Source organism: Siniperca chuatsi, linkage group LG19, assembly GCF_020085105.1.
Source record: "Siniperca chuatsi isolate FFG_IHB_CAS linkage group LG19, ASM2008510v1, whole genome shotgun sequence".
Classification (NCBI taxonomy): Eukaryota; Metazoa; Chordata; class Actinopteri; order Centrarchiformes; family Sinipercidae; genus Siniperca; species Siniperca chuatsi.
Genome location: NC_058060.1, coordinates 17142295 through 17169953, shown reverse-complemented (window position 1 = coordinate 17169953; position 27659 = coordinate 17142295). Strand labels below are relative to the sequence as shown.

Sequence of the window (27659 nt, the reverse complement as noted above, 5' to 3'; positions counted from 1 at the left end):
ATTCAAAGGAAACCCCTTGGCAATAGGAGAACGTTTCTTCCTCTGAAGCCATTGCATACTGCTTTCACAGGTCTTCTAGTAAGCTCCTGAAATTGTATAAAGACAATGCACATTTTCCTTATATAATAGCTGCACGGGACACCTTGGGCATCATCTCCTTACGCTGTATCATCAGAGAGTATTCTGCTGTGGAGCCAGTTTGCCGCAAATTCCCTGCTCATTTCAGTCTTCAAATCCTGGCTTTTGCTTTTGTTTTTATTCCCTGGCAAGTCACTTTGCTATGATATTTCTGCTATGATTTTTTTCCCAGGTGGTGTGAAACTATAGAGTTTTGTGTGTAAACACATCAGTCAGTGTGTACTGGGAGACTGGAGCCTGTTCAACTCACAAAGCTGTGGAGTTGTACATGACAGCCTTTCATTGTCCAGAGAAATGTTTTATTTAAGTTATAACATATTTCACTAAAATGTTGAGCCATAACTGTTCCTGCAATATAAGCAGATGTAGAAGTGGAAGAGGCAGATGGGCATAATGACGGCAGTAGCTTGAGTGCAGGTGGAGGTCAGCATTGCTACCACGCAGTCTCAACTGGTCTCTTCGTCACGGCGCAGTGAATCAATATGGCTGTCAAGCAGATGAGTCCGCACTGCTAGTCCATTACAAAGTGGTAAATCTAGCCATAGCACTTACTAACCGCCATAATGAGGTGGTAACAAAGTTATGGAATCATTAGTGAGCATGTGTCCCGGCAGGACGGCAAGGGAAAGCGAGCTTGGGGAGGTTACAGCATGACAGATGGTGACTGTGTGTGTGTGTCAGTGTGTGAATGAGTGAATGCTTTGTGCTGGTGCTCATGGTTGTTTTTGCACAGAAACAAGTGAAAGAAGGACCAAATCTGGTATTCAACTATTCAAAAGTATACTGATGGTAGCAGGGCCAAGAAATTCTAAGATATTACAAGTTTTGGTTTCATTGCAGTTTTAATTCATGGGGAAGGTAAGTTTTGACAGCAACATGATTTCAATATTGTTGACAGTTTGTAGGATTATTCAATAGTAGCCCTTTTTCCATCTTGGTACATCGTTTGTACTGTAAAAGTAATGGTTATATTTACTTTCATCCATGTCAAATATCCTTTCATTATTTTACACAATCGGTGATAGTTTGTATCATCTACCTTCATTAAATATAGCTGGATTCAAGGCTGCCTTATCAGTCACATTGTATGAGTAATAATTCATCTGAAACAATAATTCAAATGGAACTAAACCAAATGTCATGTTTGAATTAATTAATGGATTATCTCTTGGTTTATAGAGACAATCATTTGTCAAATTAAGTCGTATACAGATTACAGAAGCCAGCTAACAAACTGTTATCAGCATTGTTTTCGTGATTTTACACGAGACCCAGAAACATAAGTCCGTAAAACATGAAGTGGTGTAAAATAAACGCAGCTCCTTATGTGGTGTTTTTAAGTTCAGCCATAAATCACCAAGTTGCGTGTTGGCTGCAGAGAGAGAAAATAGGGGAGAGCGGAGGCAGAGGAGGGAGGGGCTGAAACTGTGGTACAAAGCCAAAACACGACTGATGCCAAGGTGGCAGACATGGAAGAGGTGGGAGGGAGAGAGAAGATGAGAGAGAAAAATCTTCTCAATCGAATAACCTGCATGGATGGACAGTCACGGACAGAGACCTATTTATTGCCAATCATCTAGATTACACCTCTATTGAATTTTTTTTTTTCATACAACTAGCATAGACAGACGTATTAGGGCATATTATTCTAGTTTCACAAGAGGCCATTTTCTTCCATTTATTTTTGTACAGAATGAAAAACAACTGATACAGACTTTAAAATGGCTCAAACTACATAACAGTCCACATTAAGTAAGTCACTGTCATTTTGGTGTGCATGCACAGTAGGTCACTGTTAGTCATTTGACACCCACAGGAAGAACAAAATTGGTCAGATCCACTTCATGCTTTTTTTTCAAGAAAAAAGTAGTGACAGTTAAAAGATGATTGGGGGAGATCTAAACTAGATGCAGATGGAGATAAATTGAACATGATTTAGAATGTTGCTCTTTAAAAAGAAAAAAACATCTTGCACTTTGTTTTTGCTGACTGGCCTTGGCAAAGCTCACCATGCTGTCTTTTCTCTCCAATTAAAAATAATTGTAACCTCAAAGTGTGAAACCTGCACTTTTGCTAGAGTAGCTTTTTTTTATTCCTCTTGTGAAACTCAAATTGTCCTGACAACTGAGTGACAGTGAATATTGCCCTGCTTCTGATTTCCCACCTGCAGAGGGACCAGGAGGGGAATGAATCAGCAGACTCCTCCAACGATGTCACTTTCATTCTGGCTCTTCTCCTCTCTTGACCTCCACACCCACTCTTTTGTGACAGAGAAATTTAGCGTCTCGATTTATTAGTAATTTAATTAGCGGGGAAGAAAAAGGTCACAAGTGCTGAGATCTTTGCACATGTGCAATTGAGAGAGTTCTTTGCTAATTGAGCACAAAATGGACAGACAGCTGGAGGTCAGGCATCAGTCTGGCCCTGTGGGCTGAGTGATGGGACTTCCGTGAAATTAGCTGGCTTCTCGTCCTGCTATTGGTCGCCACTTTTTCAGGTCACCACTTACGCCTGTGTTCTCACTGAGCTTTTTCAGGGATATGCCATTTTTAGTATAGATAATCTAGATATACATAATAAAAGTGGTTTTGGATTGAATTCAGGGCAGCAGATTTTTAGGGAGAACTAAATATGTTTTTGGCTGAAATTGTGTGTGTGTGTGTGTGTGTGTGTGTGTGTGTGTGTGACAGAAAGAGAAAGATGAATGAATGTCCCTAAGAGCAACTTAGTGCAGCATGGAGGATGACTTCAGCACCACGGACAGCGTCTCATGCTTCATGCATTTCACAATGCTCTTTTATCTGTATTGCTCCACTCCATCTGTTCCCACACAAACTTACACACACACACACACACACACACACACACACACACACAGATTCAAAAGTGAACAAACGTTTATAGATTAATGAATGTGGCAGTGCAGCACAGATCTGAGGAGCAAGTTTCCGTGATAAGCTCAGCAAACACAAGTTCGCAGCCTGGAAAAGGAACCAAGCTTAATTTAGCATTACCTGTTATTTTATCTGCTTATTTCTGTAGCTGGCTTTGACACCGTATAACATTACTGAAAGGTATCTGGAGCAAACACTGACACAAGCCCTACATATGAAAGTTTTGTTTGATTCATGTTATTCCATTATTTGTGCAAAAACAAAATAGAGTCTGCATTTAGTTTATTTGATTAATAACAGTATTTCCAGTAGTATATAGATATTATCTGAAGCATCAGTTTGAAATGTTCATTCCATAACCTCGATATGAAGGGATGTTTGTCTCATTTAAACCTCTAGTGTGTCTTGGCTGGCAGTTTTTGTGCAACACATTTGGTTCAAAAGGATGCTGGGTTGAGTGGGTGTGATGTTCACTGTCAGCTCCTATGTAGGTACTGTCCAACATCGCATAGCTAAGATGTTAATGATCAAACCACTCACCCACCTGACAACGCTGAGAGGATCTGGGGACTTCAAGTTGTTTCATCCCCACTGTAATTGAATATTCATTTCCATCTCACTTACTTCCCTGACTCCATTCAGAAAGGCATTTCGTTGAACTTTATAGTGTGCATAAGATGGTTTGACCTGGATTATACTTTAAAAAGTTCTGGTCTCTTACTCAGGAATTCTTGTCTTGTTTTTGAATTTGCCACATCAAACAGAAGAACAAATGGAAAATGCAAACAGGCACCTATTTTACTCACCAATTTGAGATCAATAAGCAAATCAATTAACGCCATTGTCCGTTTTTGAAATGAGATGTATCTAATGCCTTATGGACAGCAAGCAAGCCTTTGTAGCGTAATTAGCAAGTTGTCGAGAAAAGGATCCTGGGTTTTTTTTCTCCCCAAATGCTTTCCACACTGCCAGGCAGACAGGCAGTGAAAGCCTGCGTGTCGAAAGCATGAAATACTGGCATCTGTGTGGACACCCAAATCTCCTTGGCGGTTCTGGCAGAGAGCGAGAGGGGAGTGCACAGGCAGCAGAAAATGGCTTAGTCAGGGTCATCACTAGCCAATAGCTTTGGATAGCTGTGACAAGCCAGGGCATTTTCTCAGGCTCCAAAAAGCTAAGTGAGAAAAGATCTTGACGCCATGTTGCCAACAAACACTTTTCTCACGACCTTTATCTGACATAATTATCATACATTTTATGGAGTGGTTCATATCGTAGTGTTTGTATGACACTTACAGAAGCTTTCAGAGCCACAGCAGCAGGAAAGTTGAAGTCCTGCTGAATTTTTTTTCTGCTACAGTTACAGATATGTTTTGTAAATGGCATCTCCCATGTTCTCTTTTGAGAAAAAATCTGTACCTTAAAGGGAGAAATCAGTCTTATATTTTTTGTTTTGATGACAACACTCCCTGTCTGTGCATATACAGATAAGAATGCTGTTGTTTATTTGTCTACATAGATAGAGAAATGCATCATCGTTCTTTTATACAGCCAGACAGCAGATGTCAACATGACACAAAAAGTGCCACAGACTTTGTAGCGCAACCCATATTAGCTTTCCAGCTAATGTCTCATTCATGTGTACACGCATGGACAGAAATCTTGTGTTGCACCATAGCTTGCTGAATGAGCTACCAAACAAACATCAGTGCCTAAAAGCCCACTGCTAACGTAATTTTGCAGGCTGCAAAGCTAATTAGCTAGTTAGCTGCTGCACATTGATTAGCTTAAAAACTTGCAATAAGACAGCAAATGTCAGGATCTTTCAGCTTAGGTGCTAAATTATGTGATCCTTACTCTTCATTACCACTGTTTACAACACACTGTCTGTCCTTGTCTTGTCAGCTACAGTTACCAGCAGAAGTTTGTTTACATTGTGCCCCTACCGGCTCAGCTGTCAATCAAACACTTACACCAGCCCGCCCACTCAGAGGCTTTGAGGCAAAGGTTTCTGATGTATCTCCTTTTTTCTTCATATCAATAATAGATATTTCAATAACAGATATTAACAATAAATTTGTGAAATCACATTGACATGATTTCAATTGAACTTTAAGAGCTTTTCTCCTTTGGCAGTTTTTTAAAATAATGCAGCTGCAAAACAGAATTGCCCTTGATTCAGCGTACTGTATCCAAACGAGGCACTGTTATCTTATCTGATCCACTAGAAAGTAATAATAAGTCCTGTTCGAATGTTGTTTTGTATGTGAAGTAGCCACAGCAGGAGGGAGGTACCTCAGTATAGCTGAAGTCAAACGGAGTCACAATACCTCTGTTTGCTGCTGCACAGTGGGATTATTCTTTGCATGTCAAAGTGCCTGGATGCTCTCTTCTAGATGAATCTTGCATATAAGCATATATGGCTGTTAAAGTTCAGTGGCCCGCAGAACAACAGATGTACTTCTTGTGTTGACAGACACGCGAGCCTGCATTAGTATAGTGCGATGAAACCCAGTCAGACCCTCTCTGTTCAACCATGCTGAAGCTTTGTTATGTTCAAGAGTCTTTTTTTGATTGTTATATGATGATGCTTTTATAATATTAGGGTTTTTTTGAGAGCTTTGAAATGCACGAGTATACACGAATGCACATACGTTACACAGAGCAATAGATACTGTGCTGACAAAATATAACCACGCATGCACACGCACAAAAACACACACACTTGATTATGTCATTTGTATAATCTGATGGAATCTGGGCCAGCGTTGACGAGGAGGCAGCCGGCGGGATGAGCAGTCACTGTCATAATGATTTGGTGTGTAGGAGGGGAGGTATAGGGAAAAGAGGAGTGTGCGTGTGTTTGTGTGTTCCTGTGTAGTGGGGAGGGGTGTCACTGCAGACGCAATTCTCTTGCTCATTTGCTTTTATATGAAGGTTGCAACAAACAAAATGTACTGAAGCGTGAGTCATTATACCATGTAATTTATGCAGTCACTTAAATTAAAACAAAGTGGTTCTACTCCATGTGCACCATTAAGCCATTAGTCATTTCTGTTTGGCTGACCTGAACAGGTAAAGTGAGGAAAATGTGCCATAGAAAAGATAAGAAAAGGGAAGATCATTCTTATTTCGGATGATATTTTGAAGCACCGTTCATGTGCAATTGAGTTTGGTAAACGCTGCAATTAACTTGTCGCGTTTACACCCAGCTGTGATAAATGGCAGATTTCCTTCAGGCCTACACTCAGTCATTCAGTAATTTTGACTGTACTCGCCTTTTAAACGTTGGCATTGCTTTTGGAATCTCTCGTGTTTCCAAATGCCAGAGAATTTTAAGGCATCATCACTACACAGTTTGATGCAAAACATGTTGCATTTGGTCGCAAGCCATACAATAAATTCTTGGAGCAAATCCCGTAAAAATTACACCAGGCATTTAGACATCTAATTAAGCTTCTGCTCATTGCCAGACATTAATAATGATAGTTTTATACTCACAATAAACAAAAATTTAATAAAGTAGTTGAATATTTACACAGCAAATGAAAACACTGATGTCTTAAAATTATTAATTGATTATTAAGATACTAACAACATTATCATTGTATTCAACAAAAAAATAACCATATCTAATGTTTTTTAACCTCACCTGTGAAAACTTTGCCTGCAGCAATACAGCCAGAGTACTAGGATAGCTCACAATCAGTGTGTGTCTATTGATTTATACACAGACCCATTACAAACTAGACCACACCGTAGCCGTATGCGTCAACATCCTCTGATTGACCCAAAGCAAACGTCAATAAAAATGATTAACTGACTGCTGTGTATGAGGATAGGAAAGATGGTAGATGTGTTACAGTTTGAGCCACGAAACCTTTGTTGTTTCTACATCTAGTTACCTCTCAAGGTAACATTAATACTGTTCTGTGGTGTCTTCAAGCTCTGAGGTGATTGGCTATTTCAGAAAACTTCAGTTCCAAGACTTTTATTTTGCTGGATTGCCTCAAATACTGTAACTGATGATTTCTGTGTTTGATCTGGAGTAAAAGAGGTCTTCCATCTTATGCTGCATCTTACTCAGCAGTTTCTTTATTTTTTGTGTCCTTTATGGCTCAGTGAACAAAAACAGTTCGGTCCATTATTTGTCTACTTTCTTATTTGTGTTTGAGATTATGAATTGCTGAAGGACGTGTTTCATTTTGTGTTTTTGTTCATTTAGTCAGCATTTAAATACACGTTTAATTGTTTGCATGGCTCTGTGTTTCTGTACATTAATGAATGTGTATTGAACCGGTGTTCAAAGTAATCCTGTACACATATGCTTGCATGGCTGTGTGTTTATGTGTATTTATGGTGCTGGATGCATGTGAGTAGGCGACGGCGTACAGGCATGTTTTGTGTTTAATTCAGATTGAAGGATTACGCAAGGCATTTGTAGGGGGAGGAGTGACTCCTGCCTGTCAGAGTGGTGCTGTTGGCCTTCCGGCACCAGACTCTCCTCAGGTGATGGCCAATGATGTAACCACTGTGCTTGCTGCCAACTATAACATACACTCGACTCATCTTGACTCTCTAAACTCTCTCAACTCCTATTGCACAGCTGGACGTGTGCAGAGAGGATAGAACAGGGAAGACTTGGACATTGAGTCATCAAAATTTAAGTGCAGTCAAACATGTTGAGATATTTAAAGTCTTTAAAATTTCACAGGTAGACTTTTGTGCATACACCTAGGGCTGCAACAAACAACTCTTTTCATAATTGATTCATCTGTGGATTCTTTTTTTGATGAATCGGTTAATCACTTGGTCTATATCACATCAGAAAACAACTGAAAATGCCCAACACAATTTCCTAGAACACCGGGTGATGTCATCAAATGTCTTGTTTTGTCTGACCAACAGACCAAAACCCCAAAATATTACATTTACTATAATTTCAAGACAAGGAAAAGTGAAAATGTTTCATATTTAAGAAGGTTAAACAAGAGAAAGTTTGGATATTTGACTTGAATAATTAATCGATTATCAAAATATACAGATACATTTTTTTTTCTCGATTGACTAATATATTATTCATCTGGTTGTTGCAGCTCTACATACAACGCAAATGCAACGTCCCCAGTTTTGAATTCAACTGGTGGTCCTTGTCATCTTCTTCTCCTTATCTCCCTACTAAAGGCAATCAGTGGTATCTGAGACACTATGTTTGATAAAAGGTTTGACATCAGAATTACAAATTTAGATTTTATATTTCAGGTTCATCAGGCCAAATTGTGCAAAAACTTCCCCATCATCCCTCAGAATGTTTTCAAAATCAGATCAGTGGTGAGAGACAGCATCAGACATCACACCTGATGACAGAGATTGACACTATTACAGTTATATTGCATGTAGGTGTGTGCGATTGTGCACACACAGTAAGTTTATGTGTGCACGCACCAGGGTGTGTAGTATTCCGTCTAAGCCTTATTTTGTTCAGCATGTGTAATCCCCTTAAATTCCCCACTGATAGCCTGACTACCTTCTCTCCAGATTAGCTGAGGTAGAGATGAAGGAGTGCTCCTTTCGCCAGTATATAGGACGACACAGAGGAGACACATGGCTCGTGATAAAAAAAAAAACAAACAAGTTACATGAAAGATGCTGCCATGGATTTGGTAGTTCACTCTACTGAAAATAGAATAAACATGTTGTGTGATGTAATATTTATAATCCTTTCTTGCAGTCACATCCTGTGCACATGTGTATTCACTAACACACTTATGGTGCTTATGATTCTAATCATATATGCATCTGTTTAGCATTCATGGATGCACTCACATATAATACCCATATAATATAGTGCACTTGACTTATTGTTTTATAGAGATGTAATCTTCATATCACAGAAATATGTGAATGTCATATAGGTCTCATAAACAGGAATCAATCTCTTTAAGAGGCCCAAGCACCATTCTGTCTGATGAGTCATGCTTTTTTTCAATGGGCCCTCTTCTTATGTAAGTGCGATCCCACGCTGCATTAAACGTATAAGCCACAGACTCTTATGAACAATTACACACTAGGTAAAAAGTTAATGGGAGATAGCATACAGTGTGTACACACTGATTTAATTACTTTATATGCACCTTATGGTATTGCCTCAGAGAGCTAGCTGGTGTCAGACAGATGGAGGGGTGAGTGTTTAGTCTGCAGGTCTGTGTTTAGCCTCTGCACGCAAATGAATGTTTATATAGTTTTCTTTCATGTTTGTGTGGATGACATCTTTTATTTATCTGGTTAAATTGTCAGATGCAAGAAATGTTGAGGAGCTGTCAATGCAGTGATGTAATGAGGCTCTGCAAGAGTGGCACATTAGAATTACACAAGCACATCCCATGTCTTCTGAAGTCTCTGTAGAATTATCACAACCCTGCAGTATGTGAATTACAGTATTAGAATTTGGTGGAAGTACACTATTAAGATAATAGTTTGACATTTTGGGTTATTTGCTTTTTTGATGAGAGTTAGATGAGATGATTTATACCACTCTTATGTCTGTACTGTAGAACTAGAGCCAGGAGACAATTAGCTTAGCTAAGTATTAAGACAAGGGGAAAACAGGTAGCCTGGCTCTCTCAAAACCTACCTAAAACCACAACTTGTTATTTTTATATTACTGTGAATGTACGGATTTAACAAACATGATACAATTGAGAGGTGAGCTTGAGAGGTGCTGGTATAGGCATATCTTTTAACTTTAGAGAGAGCCATGCTAGATTTTTCTTCCCCTTGCCTCCAGTCTGCTATGCTAAGCTAATCACCTCCCAGCACTAGTTCCAAAGTTAACACAAAGACTGTGGTATCAATCTTCTCATCTAATTCTCAGCAAGAAATAAAATAAACGTATTTCCCAAAATGTTGAATTATTCCTGTAATGAAACAAACAAACTGCATACAATGAACAATATTTTTCTCATAAACAGAATACATTGCATCCTTTGTCATCCAGTGTAAGGGAACAGTGGAAAAAACAATAAACTTTATACTGACTCTGTATGTATATTCAAGCAAGTATGGCACAGTACGCAGTACAGTTGCAGCTGGGATGGCGAGTGTCCAGTGGTGCATTGGAGCAGAATAACATTAAGGTTCAAGTGAGTTGAATGAAACGCAAGAAGTGAGTTATATGAGTATTATGGAGCACAAACATGGTGCCTGAGGCTAAATGAGCTACTGTACAAGGACGTGTGCTGTGTAGTGCAAAATTATGCAAACAATGTTGCATAATAATGTTTAAAAGTTTATCCCAGTGAGAGTACAGATCCTAATAGTGGTGTGCTGTGCACTTTTAAATCTTTTTTTCTCCCAGGCAGGATTGTTGATCATGTTCAGATATCCTGCTATCAAATCATTGTTCTCCCTGTATGTGTTTATCAATGCGACTATCACCTGCAACACACCTCCCCACCTCAGCTCGCTCACTATTCACAGCACTATGCCTCGGTAATGTCTTCATAAGTCACCTCATTACTACATCCTGAATAATCTCGTCCTATCAAACACAGTTCAGCAAGTGACTTCACTTTGCTCTCTAAGAGGCAGATATGCTGCACAAGCTTTATGTATTTCACTCTACTGAATGATGGACTTGATTATTATTGTCTTTATGAGAAGATTAAACCAGTCCATAAACATTATGGACTTTGCAGTTACTGGAAAAGAATAATAAATCTACTGGAGCAAGTAGGCCTGCATATGTGTGTAGAAGACACATCTTATAAATGGTCAAATATTAAATCTTTATTTTTACTTAAGTTTGTTTTAGGTCAAGGTCAGCGTTGCCAGATTGAGCAGTTTTCTACTCAGTCGGGCTACTTTTTATTTAACTGGCTGGGTAAACATTGTTTTGGGTGTGATTGTGATGATTTGGGCTTCTTTTTGTACCATTTGGACTGTTTTCACCCACAAAAAGTTAGTCTATACTCCAATAAACCAGCCCCTCCTCTCCTCTAATTAGCATTATTGAGATTGAGTCCATTAGGCTCAGCTCAACACGCAATGACTTATAACCGATGACTGTCAAAGCCAAAAGTCATTTCAGTTTATTACAACTAGGTTGAAACTTTTTTTATGTGTACTGTAAGCCCAACAGACACACACATTGCTCAGTTTTAACCATGATAGCAGCTTAGTTAACATTATCCAAAAGGCTAATTGAAAACAATTGAAACATATTGTTATTGTACATCATGGGATACCCCATATCTTACATCACATCTAGTATTTAATGCATGTCAATGTTAGAGAGGTAAATGAGACAGGTTATCTACAGTCTGTCTTTGCAAGATTCATACAGTAAATGTAGTAAATTGATAATTATAGATTATTAATTTTGTCATTTTAGTTGGTTGTTTGGACCATTGTTGTAAGGGGTTGGCAATAAACAAAACCAAAGCCTGAAACAATAAAAAACATAAATAATGGCTCTTTCGATTGTTCAAAAGCGAATGAATTGTAATCTATGTCTTAGCCGGCCAGACAGTGCGTGAAGATATTGTTGAAGTCAGCTCTTAAGTCCTGTGTGTTTTATAAAGCTGATGTATTTATGATAACAGCATAAACACTGAATGCTTGTGTCAGTTTTACAGCACTGTTATTTTGTTCTTGTAGCAGAGGGTTCAAGTTGTAAAGGGTTATAAAGGTTAATTTTGTGTGATGAGGGAAATATAGACTCCACAACCAATGGATCCATGAGAAACAATAAGAGTGTAGCACTAGGGCATTTACTGCTTTATTAGGCTGTATTCAGGCAGCCAGTCTCAGAGAAATGTGATTACATGCTACAGAGTACTTGAGCCAAACAAACTGTAGGTATACCGTAAGAGCTTTAGTTCAGTTATTTCTCCACCTTCCTGTCTCATGGCACTCAAAAACAAAGTAGCGCTTATTTGCGTGTTGTATTCCCTGGGTTTGATAAACACTCATTATTATCCTCTCTCATGTGTGTTCTTTCAATTTTGTAAAAGATTAGAGGCAGTCTGGCTCTAAAGATCTGGACTACATCTCTTGTGTGAATTTCACACAATCCTCATTTTGTCTCCAACATGTTCTCAATTCAATTCACTGGGGCTTTATTGGCATGGGAAACAGACGTTAACATTGCCAAAGCATGTGTGAAATAAAAACATATACATAAACAGAAGAATTGTGCTATTAAAATATATATAGATAGGTAAGTTAAGATAATAATAAAAAAATGTAGACTTAAAAATACAAATAAAAATAAGTGAAAACTACATAAACTTTGTGTGTGTGTGTGTGTGTGTGTGTGTGTGTGTGTCTAGGTCATTCACTGTCTCTGTTTTTCACTTTTACCTAATCTGTTCCTTTGTTGGTCCTCTGAGCTGTACGATGCATCTGTCTCTCAGCTGTAACTCATCCAAGCGGCGGTCTAGATGCTCATTCAGTCCCCACTCTACTTGCTGTGGATGACATGAGGGTTGTTCTCTCTCTCCCCTCTCTCTCTCTGGCCCTCTTCACCCCATGTGAGGGTTTAACGGTGTGTGTTATGATAGGTTCTGCTTGCTGCCCTGCACTGTAGATAGAGCTCAGCACACTTACTGGCTCAGTAATGGGATATATGCTTTCTTCAGATTGGTAGATTTGCTGTATGAGTGCTGTCTGTTTTGTTTCTTCCTCTGTCAGCCACATGTGTTTTATTCTATACATACACATTTCTGTTAATTTATTCAAAACCACTGAAACCTTGAGTTACATAACCTTAAATAAATTTCTAGTCAAGAAAATATCAGTGAATTATGCTTCCCAAGAGGATGTTGCAGTTATGCAAGCAGTTTTATAAATTCAAAGGATTTAGTGTTTCCCAAATAACCACTCTGTCTCAATTTAAGTTTAGAGTTTAAAGGAAAAAACACTTTGACACAGTTACATAAACAGCTTCTGGCAATGAGGCATATTTTGTTGTTTGATGGTGTGTTGCTGTTATTCCTGTGGATAACCCAGCCTGGCAAAGACATCCCACAATTAATTTTCACTTTGCTCTTTGTGGTCTGGCAAGGCCACAAATGCATTAGCTTGAGACACACCATGTTAAGTAGGCTGTACAATAGATAACTGACAGTTCTCGCCTTCACTCGGACAGCAACCTGAATCAATCCTGTATCTGATTGATGAACATACCACTCACAGGGCTGTCATTGGTCTTTTTCTCTGACTTTTAAACTGGAAAAACATGGAAATGTATCCACCAAAAACATTGTGTCTCGATAATTTGGAGGCAACAAATACAGTGGGACATACAGATGTAAAAACATGCTCCATTTTATATTAAAATACCTAGTCCTAATAGTTATTTAACATTAGAGAGGTGGAGAGTCACATTATTATCTACTGTAAATTCGCTGATTGTTTATATTCTATGTTTTCTCTCAGTACTTTACGTCTTTCCCAGCCTATTGAGGCACTCAACCCCAAGCCGAAAGGTTTATAAGGACTCAAAATATACTACAGTGCCCATGTTAATTGTAATGAAGGAAAATGTCAGCCAGTACAACGATGTGGCTCAGTGATATGTTTTCAATCATATTTAATTCATTTCAAATTTTATAAATAAAACAATGAAGGTTTATGGCAGAGGATTAAGTTATATCAGGCTTTGGCTACACAGACAATACTTGTTAGTAGCAACAATTTTTAGTTGGTTTTTGACTTTTCATGAGATTTGTTAACAATAAGAAAAATATAGAATATCACCAGCCTTATCCATTAAATCTCCTAACGAAAGCCAAGCGTGAAGAATTTAGTCTGGCTATAGATGATGCTCACTGCTTTCATGGAGCACAAAATCTGACTTATGAAGGGTAAATGTCAGGTTTTGGTTCCTTTCCTTAACAATAAAGATTATGTTTGTCATGTCGATTATGAATGTTAGAAGCCAATATTGTCAGAGAAAAGTGACATTTTCTACTTACAACTAACTATTGCTGCATTGTGATATCTAACCTCTCATCTCGCAGTGCCAGCAGCTACCTTTAACCATCCAAAATTGTTACAGAGGTATTCAAAAAGAAAGAGTTCATATTTTGGAAAACTGTCCTATCACACACTTGTCATCTCTTTCTCACCTCTTCCCCCTCCACCGTCTGCCTCTTGCTCTGGGCAAAACATCCACCCTGAGCTTTGCGCTTGTGTCTACATCAGGAATATGTAGACACAAGGAATATGTTCAGTGTTTATTTGGTGGTGTGCATGTGACAGAGAAGCAGAGAACATACTGTATTTGTGCATATACAATGCACATTTCTTAATATGCAGCATTAGTCATTATAACACTGAAAATGAGAAAGGGACGATGAGGGAGGCTATCACAGAGAGATAAAAGAAAAGATGACAAAGAGAGGCTAAGCAGGGTGAAGAAAAAGTATCATTAACACCATCTCACTCATCATCAGCCTTCCTGTTTCCTCTTTCCAGCTGGATCCCATTTATCATCTCTTCAAAGTACTGTAGATTATTGAGCTATGGGGCCAATACATTGAAACACTTTATGTCTGACCCACGATCAGTGCCAAGAGCTGTGTCTGTTAAAAGAACAAAAAAATCTCTCATAACTGCATTCTCTCATTCGTCTGGCTTGTGTCCAGGACTTTCAATCAATCTTTTCACAGCAAGAACTCAGAAAGAGATTGAATTAGGTCATGGGCATTGAACCGTGGTTTCTTAATTGGCACAGGGTTAGTTCACATTGATTTGGCCTGATTGGAGTCCCTAGCTTGTGTGTCCACTTAATCACTGAGCACCACCCTTCTTTTGAACCACTATTTGCATGCACCTTTCCCCTCATCCCATGTCAGTCATTCATGGCCATGGCAACCTTGTGAATTTGCATGAAATCACTGGCCTGGACTGTTGTTGCTTTACTATCGCTGCTTTTGCTGCTGCAGAATACACACTATTCTGTGTTAATCAGATTTCCTGGTGTTATTATTACAGCAGTGTCTTGGTACAGTATAGCAAAAGGCAGAGGCTCTGCCAGGTCTAGAAAATTGCCCTCTGGTTACAGAAAATGTTCTGATAGATCGCTGCTGTAATTCTGAGTGAGCTGTGGAGAGCGATGGAGTGAGAGAAGAAGCCAGGGAAAGATGGAGAGATTGTCTCCAGGGGAAATAAAGTGAGGACAGGATAGAACACAGATTATGCATGAGAAAGAACAAAAGCATGGAAGAGAGCGAAAAAAGATCACAAATAGGGTTGTGGGAGTAATATGCTTGAAGAGGGAGTAGCAGAGAGAAGATGAAGAAGACAGATATGAATGGAGAGTGGAGATGGACTGGAGCTGTGACAAGACTGTCTATTCACAGTTCATTCTCTGCTTCCTCTCTCAAAGCTCAGACCTTGAAGGCAAGCGTCCCTTTAGAATTCGATTTATTAGACTATATTGTATTTTCTGTGGAATTGATGTGGAAACATTTTGGTGACTTAAACACATGTTATGATTAAACCTTCAGCCCATCATCTCTCAGAATATGTGGGTAAGTGTTGATATGATATGTATTTATAAGGGTGTGCACTTAACATGTATTCAGGCTGTGTCGTCTAGTCACTGACATGATTGGATTTGATTATAGGTTCTCTGATTACAGATGGGCATTTCTAGGTGGGTAATCTCACATTGCCAGACCTGTCTCTCACAGGAGAAAGGTCTAACAGAACATTGTAATTTTAGATAAAGACGACAATCTGGGTTATTTGAATTTCTTAATCCAATCCAGTCGGTAGCTCATAGATGGAAAACTATGCACAATAGCTGCAGTATCATTTTAATTTGTATTTTCTTACATAAAAAGTGTGGAGAATTCAAATTTCAGTCCAACGTTAGGTTTTCCATCATTATCATATAGCTTGTTAGCTAGGTCAACTGCATGTCATAGTTAGTTAACACTGAAAATGGCAACAGATACCCTGAGGGTGAGTGAGAGGAAGCAGAATGCAATAGTCAGCCAGTAGGAGGGTTTATCTGAGCCATCAGCATCCATTAAGTCATACTGAAAGATAAGAAACTGTAGTGATTCTTAATATGATTCTATAGATGTCATATTGGTATTCATTTCACTTTCAGACTCGGTAACATTCACACAGTCAGACATAATGCGCCATATGTCTCCTTTACTCTTCCACTAGATTCGCACCACAGGCCTTCACACTCAATGCCAAATTTGCTGCTCATATCTGATTGTTTTGGCTGCTGTTCATATGTATTCGAGGATATAACCCATATCCTATTCTAATATATACTGACAACGATGTCAAAAAGACAAATGTGCAGAGAAAGACAATGACAAAAGGTATCACATCTCTTTTTGTACCTTCAGTATGCCTCTCCTCCTCTTTGCAGAGGTTAGACTTGCTAACACTGAAGTGAGTCCAATATGAAACAAGAAATTAGAGCTTAGATGCCTCCAGCTGTAGCATTAACCTCCCAGTGCTCCCATATTTCAGCAATTCCATGTAGTTCTAGAATCTATTCTTTACATTTTATTGTCACTACGTTTCTCTCAGACAGGAGAGATCATCAGAGTTAGTGCATCCATGGCAATTTAGCTTGTTTTTCTGAAGAGACACAACTAAAGTATCCCCTGAATTCGTGGCTTGATTTTACAGTGCCGTCAACTCTCCTTCTTAAACTAACTCAAACTTGCATGCTGTGCCTCTACACATGCACGTGTATACAAACACCTGCTTTTTAATAAATGACTACCTGTCATCAGTGTGTGGTTCTCACATTACAGCACTGTGAATTCATTAAGTGTGCCCTTTGGAAGTCTAACCAGCCAGGTGGGGTGCCGTCAACCCCCCCTGCCTCTGAATCACGCCCTGCATTTCAATTGCAAATACTGTACACATCTCAGTGCCCTTGTAAAGAATAAATAAATATATAACACACACACAACCACACATTTACAGGCAAACATACAAGTACACATACAGACACAACTCACGTTCTAGTTTTTTTGAGCAGTGCAAAAAGTTTAACCTACCTCTGTCTGACTGAACAGTGGTGTTAAAACATATTTTTCTGCCTAACCCTCAGGCCTGGAAATAGATTTTTATACACTCTGTCTCTTTCTTGAAATGCTGTTTGTTGTGCAGCATAAGAATGAGATTGTAGCCTCAGACGGGTATCCTGGTTAGTTTAATCGGCCACGATTTATTCAAAATCTGGAATTATTTTAATCACAGAGATTTGGGAGTATTTTGAATCGGATTAGTGTGTGTTTTTCTGCGGATAGATGAGATTCTACAAGTTCATGTCTGACTCTGTGTCCGTGTATTCCTTCACCCATTATGTATTACACTGATCTGGTCCTCAGGTTTTTCGAGGGATGCTACTTTTGCAGTAATGGGATTAGGCCTAATAGAAAAGGTCGGTTCAGAGTGGGCCACAGCTTGGATTTATAGTTTACCTGAGCAATGTCAGTCCAAAGTGACCTGAGACGGTCTTACTGAGTCATCACTAGTTTATTTGTAAGTATGTGTATGTAGAGGGGATGGGGGAGGGGTTAGAGGCTGTTGTGGACTGGCAGAGCTAAATCTAAATCCTCCTCTTTTCTGTCAATAATTCTCTGCTTTTTCACAGCCCCTTTAATCCTCTTTCTGACGTGACTCACCTCTATTTATCACCAGAGTGCCCGCATGCCTCAAACAATCAGGCAAAAGTGTGCTAACAGTCCGTCTGTGTGTGTGCTTGTGTGTATGTGTGTGTGTACATGCGTGCATGTGCTTTAGTGTAAAGGTCCTTGTCCGTGTGTTTGTGTATGTGTGTGTGTGTGTGTGTGTGTGTGTTTCTTTGTGCTGTCTGCTGGCAATCGCACAACAACTTCTGAGTTGATGTTCTGAGCTCTTGCTCCACAAATTCCATCTTTGTCCAAAATAAGCATCAACATCAGATCCGAAGCTGACTGATGTGAAGTCATGCTGCTGTGAAAATGTAATAAAGCATAGAGATAATCACTGCTTAAGTTTGAATAATGGCTCTGTATAATGGATCTGTGCTACACCAGCATAGAGATTATGCATGATGCTGGCCAGGCAGGCAGCCCGCTGGTGCTGCTGCTGACTCAGTGCAAGCATAGCTGTGGCTTGGGGGGTTAATGCAGCAGGGCCATCCACAGCTGATCCACAGCCCATCCTCATCTGCCAAAACTTCAAAGGATACCCTGACAGAGTCTAAATCGTCATCTCCTCCGGTCCAGGCTCTGCAGAACCCTTCCCCTCCCCCTCAGTGCACAGGTCAAACTCGGCCTCATCTTTTATGTATCGCTTACCCCATTGATTGCGCTCTAAGAGAGTCATGAATACAGAGGGACCTATTTCTGTATCACACTCCAGCATATGGAAGGTTTTTTTTTTTACAAGAGAGGAAATTTTTCTCTCATTTTTACAGCTCTCATTTTATTTCCCTCTCATTTTTTTGTCTGTGTTTCTGTTTCTGTTCCCCTGTCGTTTTTCATCCCTGTCTTATACCTATCTCTCACTACGCATCGCTCTTCCAACTTCCACTTATTTTGCATAGAAGGTCACAGTCATTTCCCCTTTTGACAGACCTCTCTTTTTTTCTTCTTTGGTATTTATTGTTCACTCATGAATTATTCAGATTGCAGATAGTGAATACAGTGAATTTGAGAGCTGTATGTTGAGAGCAGTTGACTTACAGGAAGCTTACTGGAGATGGACACTTCGAACAACTTCTTCAAGTCAAATCTGGAAACGTGTCTGCTCTAGTCTGCTTTGGATTAATTAAATAAAAGGTTACACATCCACAAACGATGTTATACTGTAGTTAAGACCCTTCCTAATCACTAACTCTGATTGGATAGACTCAAAAAATTTATTCAAACATTATAATAAAGGTTTAATCTCATTCTTAATTTTTGTGTGCGTGTGCCTGTTGTTGATTTGAAAGTAGACACAGCTAGGAAATGGCCATTGGGTCTGCTTTGCCTATGATGCTTACTGTCACTGAGAGCAGTGGCATCATTATTACTCTGAAAGCTGTATTAGCATGCCAATGGCGTGTCTCATTAATTTATGTTCATCCTGGTTGTTTACTCATTCATGAATACATATGTTTTCAAACAGCTCCCCCAACCCCCTTCCATCTCTCTGTTTCTGTACCTGTGTTTATGTGATGTGTGTGTTATGCACCCTAGCAGAGTGTGAAATTGAAATTCTCCCCTGCAGAGGTGATATGATTGACAGAGTGGAGAGGACACATGAGATGTGAAATCACATCTTTTACTGAAGTTGTTGTCATTTTTCACATCGCTTTCAATATGGCTGCTGTGTGGTATCAAAAATGCTAATTTGCTTCACACTGTGAGTGACTTTGGGATTATAAGGTTATATCTGCAATCTGAGTTTTTATTTTTATTAAATAACATAACTTTTCACATACTAGATAGTAAAACTGCATGTGGTTAAGTTCTAAGAGACTATTATACTTCAAAATAACAGCTACCTTAGAGGTACTCTAAATATAAGATACCAAAATCCCAGCACATCTTTAAATAGGGTTTTCTAGATCAGGTGAGTTGCAGATAGAAGCTTCTAATACTGAGAACTCAATTGGCACCATATCTCAGAGTTCGCATCAGATCACTAAAATGTTTAATAATTCAACAGCTAGAAATTAATTTATCTCAGATTCCTAAATATTTAAAGGTTGGCCTTAGCTGTCATCTCTGAAGTAACTTTGAGTTATTTATACTAACATTAACTCTTGCTAAAAAAAACAATAACATGAGTGGTGTAATTTCCATTAGCAAGCTGGCTGTCTTGCATGACAGCTAATGGTAAAAATTTGCTTTTCACCAAGTTCTAACAAGATAAAAATGACTCTTAATTTATATGGCCTTTGCAGCAGCATCATTTACAATGTCTTCAGTAAAAAGTTAAAAGTGGCACATAGAACCATATATTTCTAAGATCATAAATGCTAGGTTATATGGCTAGTTTTGTGTTTTGTTACAATTCTGCATGAACTTTACATTGCAAGACTTTGGTTTTATTTGTATCCCTGCATCCTTGTCATGTGAAAAAGACCTGAAACCCCCCAGGAGTATCATTGCCCTCCCTCTGACCTGTGTATGTGTGTGTGTGTGTGCGTGTGTGTGTGTGTGTGTGCAACCTGTCCCAACCAAGTCCCACCTGGCGAGTGTTGGACAGACCACCATCTGTTTTGTGCCCCCACATTGAACTACCTGCCACCTCTTCTTCATCACCTTCATGGGATATCAGGAAATGGACGCTTTCTAGAAAACTCATTTGCAAAGTGTTTCAGTGTATGAAGTCTCAAAAGTACAATAATGAATCTGGTTTGATAGGTTATTACAAGGGATAATTATATAATATGTGTCTCAGAGCTGGATGTTTCTTACGTAAGCCTTTTTCTTGTGATAAAAAATCCTCAACAACATGACAGGCCTCTGCCGTGTGCTTTAAGAAATGAGAGCAGAGTGTTGGTGATCTGCTTTATTGTAAAGCAGAGTGAGTCATTGCCCTGAGACAAAGACTGGTTTCACCCTCCCTCAAAACACCTCAAGGACTTAGCACGCTAGATTTAAAGAAGCTCAAATAGGCTTAAAATGAATTTCCTCCCCTTATCTTTTCTTTTTTCTTGCCGGCAATGAATTCTGCACGTCCCCTCCCTCCTTTCGTGCCGTTTCCTTCAGATATTGCTTCCCAAAAGACAGGGTTTAGGATCAAAACCAACATGTTGGTGCTGTGATTTTACAGCCAAACAAAACTGGGCTTAGCTGATTATACACACAGCCATTTTAATGTCTTTTAATCCACCCTCTCTGGTCAATGAAGATCAAAGTTTTCCATTTTCTTCTGGGGTCTACTTAAAAGGGTTTTTATATTTCTTTTTTTTCTTGTGCTGTCCTCCATCCCCCAGTAATTGCAACACTGAAGTGAGTCTGGAAAAAGCGCAGGGAGCAACAGCACAGCATGAGCACATGGCACATGGGCCAGCACATTACCCGCCAGGGCACAGCAAGAGTGTTTTGTTATGTTGTGCTAAATTCTCAACCATGGACTCCGTCTTTATTCCCTTCAAGGTGGAGAAATGTGCACGCAAGGAGGACGAGGAGCCTGGAATTAAACACAGGAGAGAAAAGATGCCGAAGATGAGACAGTAAAGAAGGTGAGTTACACTTCACTGCATGCTTGTTTTCCACTGTATCATTATACTGGCTATAGCGCTGCTATAAGTAGCTTTAGATGCAACTTTCATTGATGCACATGTCAGTGAGTGCCTATAAAGTGGGTTTCACTGAGGTAAAGCAGTACATAAAGTCAAACCTTGACATATATATTATCAACTATGTTAAGGCTGCCTCAAAATGCTGTCAATTTTTACGCCTGCGCACTCACAACTCACCTTTGACCTTTTGAACACAGCCTTCCATGCCCCAGTTATAACCTTTTAGTGCACCCTTAGTGGAAACACATCTGTCAAGGTTGACAGCCTGCCATCAATGGCAGAAGAAATGAGACAGAAAGAGACACAAATGCTGAGCAGAAAGTGACAGACAGACGAATTGCAGGAAAAAGGGGGGATGACGGAAAGATACGGAGATGAGTCAAACAGACAAAATGAAAAGGAGCTTTCACAGAGGCTGTTTGGATGTTTTTTTCCTGTTTGTGTAATAATATGTAGTGACAGAGCAGATGGCAGTGGTGAGATAAACTGTTTAAAAAGTATGTAAAAGTGCTTAATAGCGAGTATAAGTGCTGAACATGTTTACTGTGCCAGGCATAAGTCAAAGCACTCTGGCAATGTTGTGCAGACGGCAAACAGGAGGGAGGGCAAAGAATTTCGAGTTTTTTTTGTCATAGGACACAAATAAAAACATTACTAGCATTATAATCTGACGTATAATCATCGTTTTACTACTTTCACTTGCTGATAGGATGCTGTATAATACACTATCCTGTTCATGAATGTTACATTTTTGTGCCTAAACATAAATATAAAGGCAAAACACTTCAGCAAGAGCAATGGCACAATGTATACAAAGGGCTGACCTAGCTCCAGTTTGTGCCTCTCATGTATTACCAATACATTCTAATCAAAATCCAAATTATAAACCTGGCAATCCAGAGGGTCGTTTGGCAACACTTACCACTATTTGCAGAATCTTCCAATATTATCTATACCATATGGATGATAAACGATTATTATAAAAAAGATTTTTTAACCCAAAGTCGCACCTCTTTTTCCTAATCCAAAAAAATGACATATGACATATCTCTTTGCTCAATTTGTTTTTATTGGTATATATTGATGTTTCTTGACAATATTTTATATTTTTATACAAAATAAAGCGTTAATATTTTGTTTGTGTTTTACAAAAAGATATCTGTTTTTCAGAATTTCAACATTTTTTCCAGAATAAGGCAGTGTGTTCATAATAATTACATCAGCTGCAGCCATTAGTGGTTAATATATAATCACGTATGGGATCCCATCTCAGGCTCAGCTCTTGTAGACGAGCCAACCCTGAACCCTAAGGCCCGGGGCCACTGCCAAAAAGCTGGATTTACAGCAAGCACAGCTTACCATTTGAAAACGTATCATTGCACTGGCTCGTGTCATCATCGAAGGCTATTTGAAAAGAAGTAATGTGTTACAAACAGACTCTTAGCCAATGTGTTCTGTATCCCAGGGAAGCTTGGAGAGGCAGTGGGATAAACAGGTTGATAGCTGAGGCTGTCACAGAATTCCCGCTGTGCAGCCACGCTCTTCAATTTAACAATTTTTTCAAATGGTGGAATCTTGATGTTATCCTGTGCAAACAACATTTTGGGTTTCCAACATCAAGCGGTTTTCTGTGGAGTGTGTTTATGGAGATTAGATAGCGAATGAGTGTGTAATTAGGGATGATCAGATGAGGTATATCTTGGCCAGTGGGAAGAGAGCCATAGCGCTGATACTGGCAATCACAGCAGAACAGAGCGGACACCCGGGGTTATAGGGAAAAGATAGAAGAGGAATAATCAAAGAATGGAGACGGGTTGTAGGTAAGGTATAGAGGGAAGAGAGGAGAGTGTGGTTTGGGATGTAACAGAGGAGAGAAAGGAAAGGCGACTGGAGTGCCACCATAAACTAACTAAACATCCAGCTGGACACACTACTGACAGTGTGAAAATATGTGAGAGCTTCTCCTCATAGCACACTGACTCAAAGGTACTCACAGATTAACAATAAACTGCCCGGACTGAGCTAGTGTACTGTAGTCAGCATGCAAGTAACTCATTCGTTCAGCTAGGGAGCTTTGAGAAGGTGTTGTGATTCATTTCTTCATTTTTTCAACTGCAGGCAACCAAAGAAGAGGTTTATCGAGAATACACATTGGGTGCAGTAGATGATACTAGCTCTAAGACTGTGTTGTGTAACAGTTTGACGTGATCGTAAAGCACTGAGCATGCAAAAGCACTTTTGAGAAACAGCTTCATATACAATTTTAGGGCTAATAATTGTAAACGTGGCATTTAAATGATAGCAATTACAAACATTTATTAATCCATCCACACTTTCAGCAAGTCTATAAATGGTTCAGTGTTCCGAAATGTCTTTATGATTAAGGTATTAATGAGGCCTTAATATATTTGAATATAGAGCACAGCGAAACGCTCAGCTAGAACTTCCTTATCTTTGAGCCTCCCCAGTTCATTAATTCATAATAACACATTTGCAAACTAAATTTAAATTCTTTTTTCTACCTTTCAAAGATTAATTTAAGATTATATCTCTTTGTTGCAGAAATGAGACTCCTCGACCGTGGTTCACATCTTGAGCGTTACCCATGATAACATCTAATATTCAAAAAGTTAATGTTATTTAATGTAATGTGTGTCACCTCAGTATACCAGTAAGTTGGAGGCTGTTATCTGTGTACCTGAGCAAATTATGAAATGGGAAGCAAATTTAACTTGCTCAATGAGCGACACATTTCACAGTTCATTTGGCCGTTCATGAAACACTCAACAGCAAATCACTTTTATACCCTTAATGCTTTGTTTGTAATTCCAACACTTAACAGTGCTGGGGCGGCCAAGGAAAGACGTTTATTTGATGTACTTTTCAGCACACTGTAAAAAACTGTGACTCTGTTATCATAGTCACATGAAGTTTGAAACAATACCACAGTTCTATTATCCATGAATGTATCTATGAAATGCATAATATTCAACTTTGCACTTGAGACAAACCCATTTAGTGTCTTCCCTCTCAGCTGAATAGTAGATAAGCTTTCAAAATTAGCAAGTCACTTACTAGTGTTTTAAACACTAGTAAATATGACTAACATTGACTTTTAATTGACCTGTATACTCTTTAGTCTCCACGGAAAACCTGCCTATAATATCCCTGTCTATAATAGCCTGTAAAGTGTTGCTTTTAATTTTCTGTCTCCACGCACACTCAGTGTTTGATCTTAAAAGAAATGAACAGAACATTCTGAACATTGTTGAATGAATATTGTTGAAACAAATAGTGGAATTGGCCTGAAAAATCACTGACTTGTGAATGCACTCCCTTGTTTCCAGCTTCAGGGGGGAGGTTTTTATATACAGAAATATTGATTTTATTGACCTTGGATGCACAAATAACATGTAATATCTTAAACTGAGAGTTATTTTGCTTTTAGGATATTGGGTCTTATGGCCAGCCAGAGTGAATCATAAACAAAGGAGAGTTAATTAGAGACAGACATGAACATGCATATGAAAAACTACGCTATGCTGCGCTAGCTTTGTGGTGCATTATTCGCTTTCTGATGTCTCTCTCTTTCTTGATGTCTTTCTCTTTTTTTCTCTCCTCTTCCATTTTAATGCAATGTCATTTATTATAGATGTTGCAGAACATCGGCCCTGAATGACATAACATGTTGACCACAGCTACCCGCTCTGGGAACAGAGAACAGCCACTGAATTTCTGCTGAAGGGAAACAGTCTCAGTAATCTGAGTTTAACAACAAGGCCCCAGTCTTGACTTTTTGATAGACGTCGGCTAAACCTGGGCTGACAGGAGACATAATTGAGTCCATTTGATGACATAAGCCTTACTGATTCCAGTTAGTTGGGAATTTTCCTCTCCGTGTCGCCAAGTTTTGATGTGAGGTCAGCTGGGAGCTAGCCGCTAACCGCCAGCGCACAGTGCTCACCTGGTCTGACACCTGCTCTCTGTGCAGGCAGCATGTTTGGTAGAGCCTCAAATCTCCACAGTGTGCAGGGAGAGCAGGAATTCTGTCTCCTAGCCTCTGTGTGAGTGTGTATTTGTGGCAACGTATTTGTGATTGCTTTCCTTGTGTATGTGTGCGTGTCGCATTGAATATGCGTCCACCAGCGCTCATGTGAGTAGACAGCGGGTTAGACCCCCCACCCCACCCCTCTTGCTCAGTTGGATCTCACTCCAAAATCTGTCAGGCATCTGTTGATGTGTCCTCGATGTGACATGCCACCCACGGTGAAGGAGAGGCACAAATCATCCAGCTTTTTCTCATCGTTTTACCCGAGTACCTCCCATAACCAGCCTTTAACCTCTGCACACAGAAGTTAAGCAGATAGCCTCGCATTAGTCTTAGAGATGGAGTTAATCTCATCAAAAGGCTTCAGTTGGTCATCAGCCCATTATGTAAAGTGTTTCCCCAAAAGAAACAGACGGCTAAATCTGCTTTTTTTTTTTTTTTTTGCAGTTTTGTTGAATTTTTTTTTCTGCAAGCTTAATTATTTTCTGAGCTGCAGGGAGTTATTTCATTACAGAATTATATGCAAATCACAAATTATTGTTTGGTATTAGCTGGTACTTTGTTAATACAATATTTCATATTTATTTATCAAATATTATCTAATATAATAAATTGTTTGGCAAAGGACAGTAGTAGGTATTTAGACTACATTAGCTAAAAGCATATTAACACATTAGCTGGGTGCACTTAAGGTCAGCTGTGTTTCCTGACATGTAATTAACTGTAGAATCAGTTGCTTGAAATCACCTGACACTGCTGCTTCATGACACCTGACACTAATGCTGCCTGACAGTGGCCAAGTGAATATACTGTGCATACTGTACAATCACAGTGCATGCGCACAACTACTCTGCTTGTTCCAGCAGTGAATGTGGGTCCTTATGTTTTTTTCATAAAACAATATGAATGCTTTGCAAGTCACGTGCAATGATGCATCACATTTTTTGTGAGTAGGCAGCAGATTAAAAAACAATCATCACGGGGAAACACACAGTGAGACATCTGAATATACACACTGTTTTGTAACATTTAATTGTCCATGTTCAGTTTATTTGTGCTGCTCACAAGCAACCGCATGACTGGAAATAGCAGCTATGATGAAGAAGCAGCAGCACTCTCATTATTAGCTACAAGTGTACGAACACAGGAGAAATGCCACAAGGAGGAAACAGCAAGCTTTACACTGACATTAGCAGTATTAGCAACTTCACATGTGGGTCATGACCGCGGCTGATGCATGAGGCTGCAGTGTGTTGTATAGAACATGCACAGAGATGCGTACATACACAGCCTGACTCTACAGGGTTCGATTTAGTTATCACCGTCACAGCAATATACCACTTTCACATAGTCCAGGATTAGGCGCCCCAGATTTCACAGCTCTTAAGAGAGAATAAAAACATGAAGGTTATTATTCTGTGCGAGTACAGATGGAAATGTGCATATCCAAACATAGGCGGATGCTTTTTACCTGATGTTTTTTTAGTTTGTGTGTTGGCATGCTCAGAATAGCTTTTTGAATGTTACAGTGTCCCACTTTTAGAGGAATTGTGTTAAAATGCATATTAAGCAAAAGGATTGAAGCACCATACCATGTAAACTCATGATTAAACATATTTTTTGTCATTGTAGCACTAAACAATGAAGGAATAATTGGGACATTTTGAGTCGATCCCATATTTTATACTCATCATTCATGTACAGATGGGTGACAAATTAGAAGAAAAACCCCCAAAGCGTGTTAGCAAGCATACTAACAACTTAACATGTCAGTTCTAAAATCTCCCATAGGTGTTTATTTGGGTTGAGATCTTGTGGTTTGTGAATGCCATAGCATATGATATATAGTTTTCATACTGATCAAAATATTCAGTGATCCCCTGTAGAACCATTGTCATCTTGGATTAGACTTCCATCAGGGTAGAAATTCACAGGATTAAGGTAAATACTCAGAAAGAAAGGCCACTGACACTTAATAAAGAGTTATTCTAAGGGGACGCAAAACCATAAAAATGCCTACCACAACAAAATAGAGCCACTGGACCCCAGATTTTTTGTACAGATTTTTCCTCTAATTTGTCATTCTTCCTTAGTACATACTATAAGTAGGTTTTGTTTTCAGTTATCCATCCAACAGTTCAGTGCAATTAATGGGGGACAAATCCAGCTCTGCCTACCTACTGTATGTGAGCAGTCAGAGGAATACTACAGAACTTCTGAAGCCACCCATGTGTCAGTGCTTTAGTATTTTTTACATTACATTTATCTGAGATAGTCCACAACTGTCTTTTAGTATCTTTTTTTGTGT

General features: G+C 39.2%; 1 protein-coding gene across 4 annotated transcripts in view; it reads left to right on the top strand.

Moving 5' to 3' along the window:
• dlgap1b (discs, large (Drosophila) homolog-associated protein 1b) overlaps window positions 1-27659 on the top strand; it is a 90577-nt gene that overhangs the window by 10258 nt on the left and 52660 nt on the right. For all 4 annotated transcript variants that reach the window (XM_044176838.1, XM_044176836.1, XM_044176837.1 and 1 more), the window contains exon 2: window positions 21158-21243. The gene's annotated coding sequence lies outside the window, so the exon portion shown is untranslated. The remainder of the gene's footprint in view (window positions 1-21157; window positions 21244-27659) is intronic.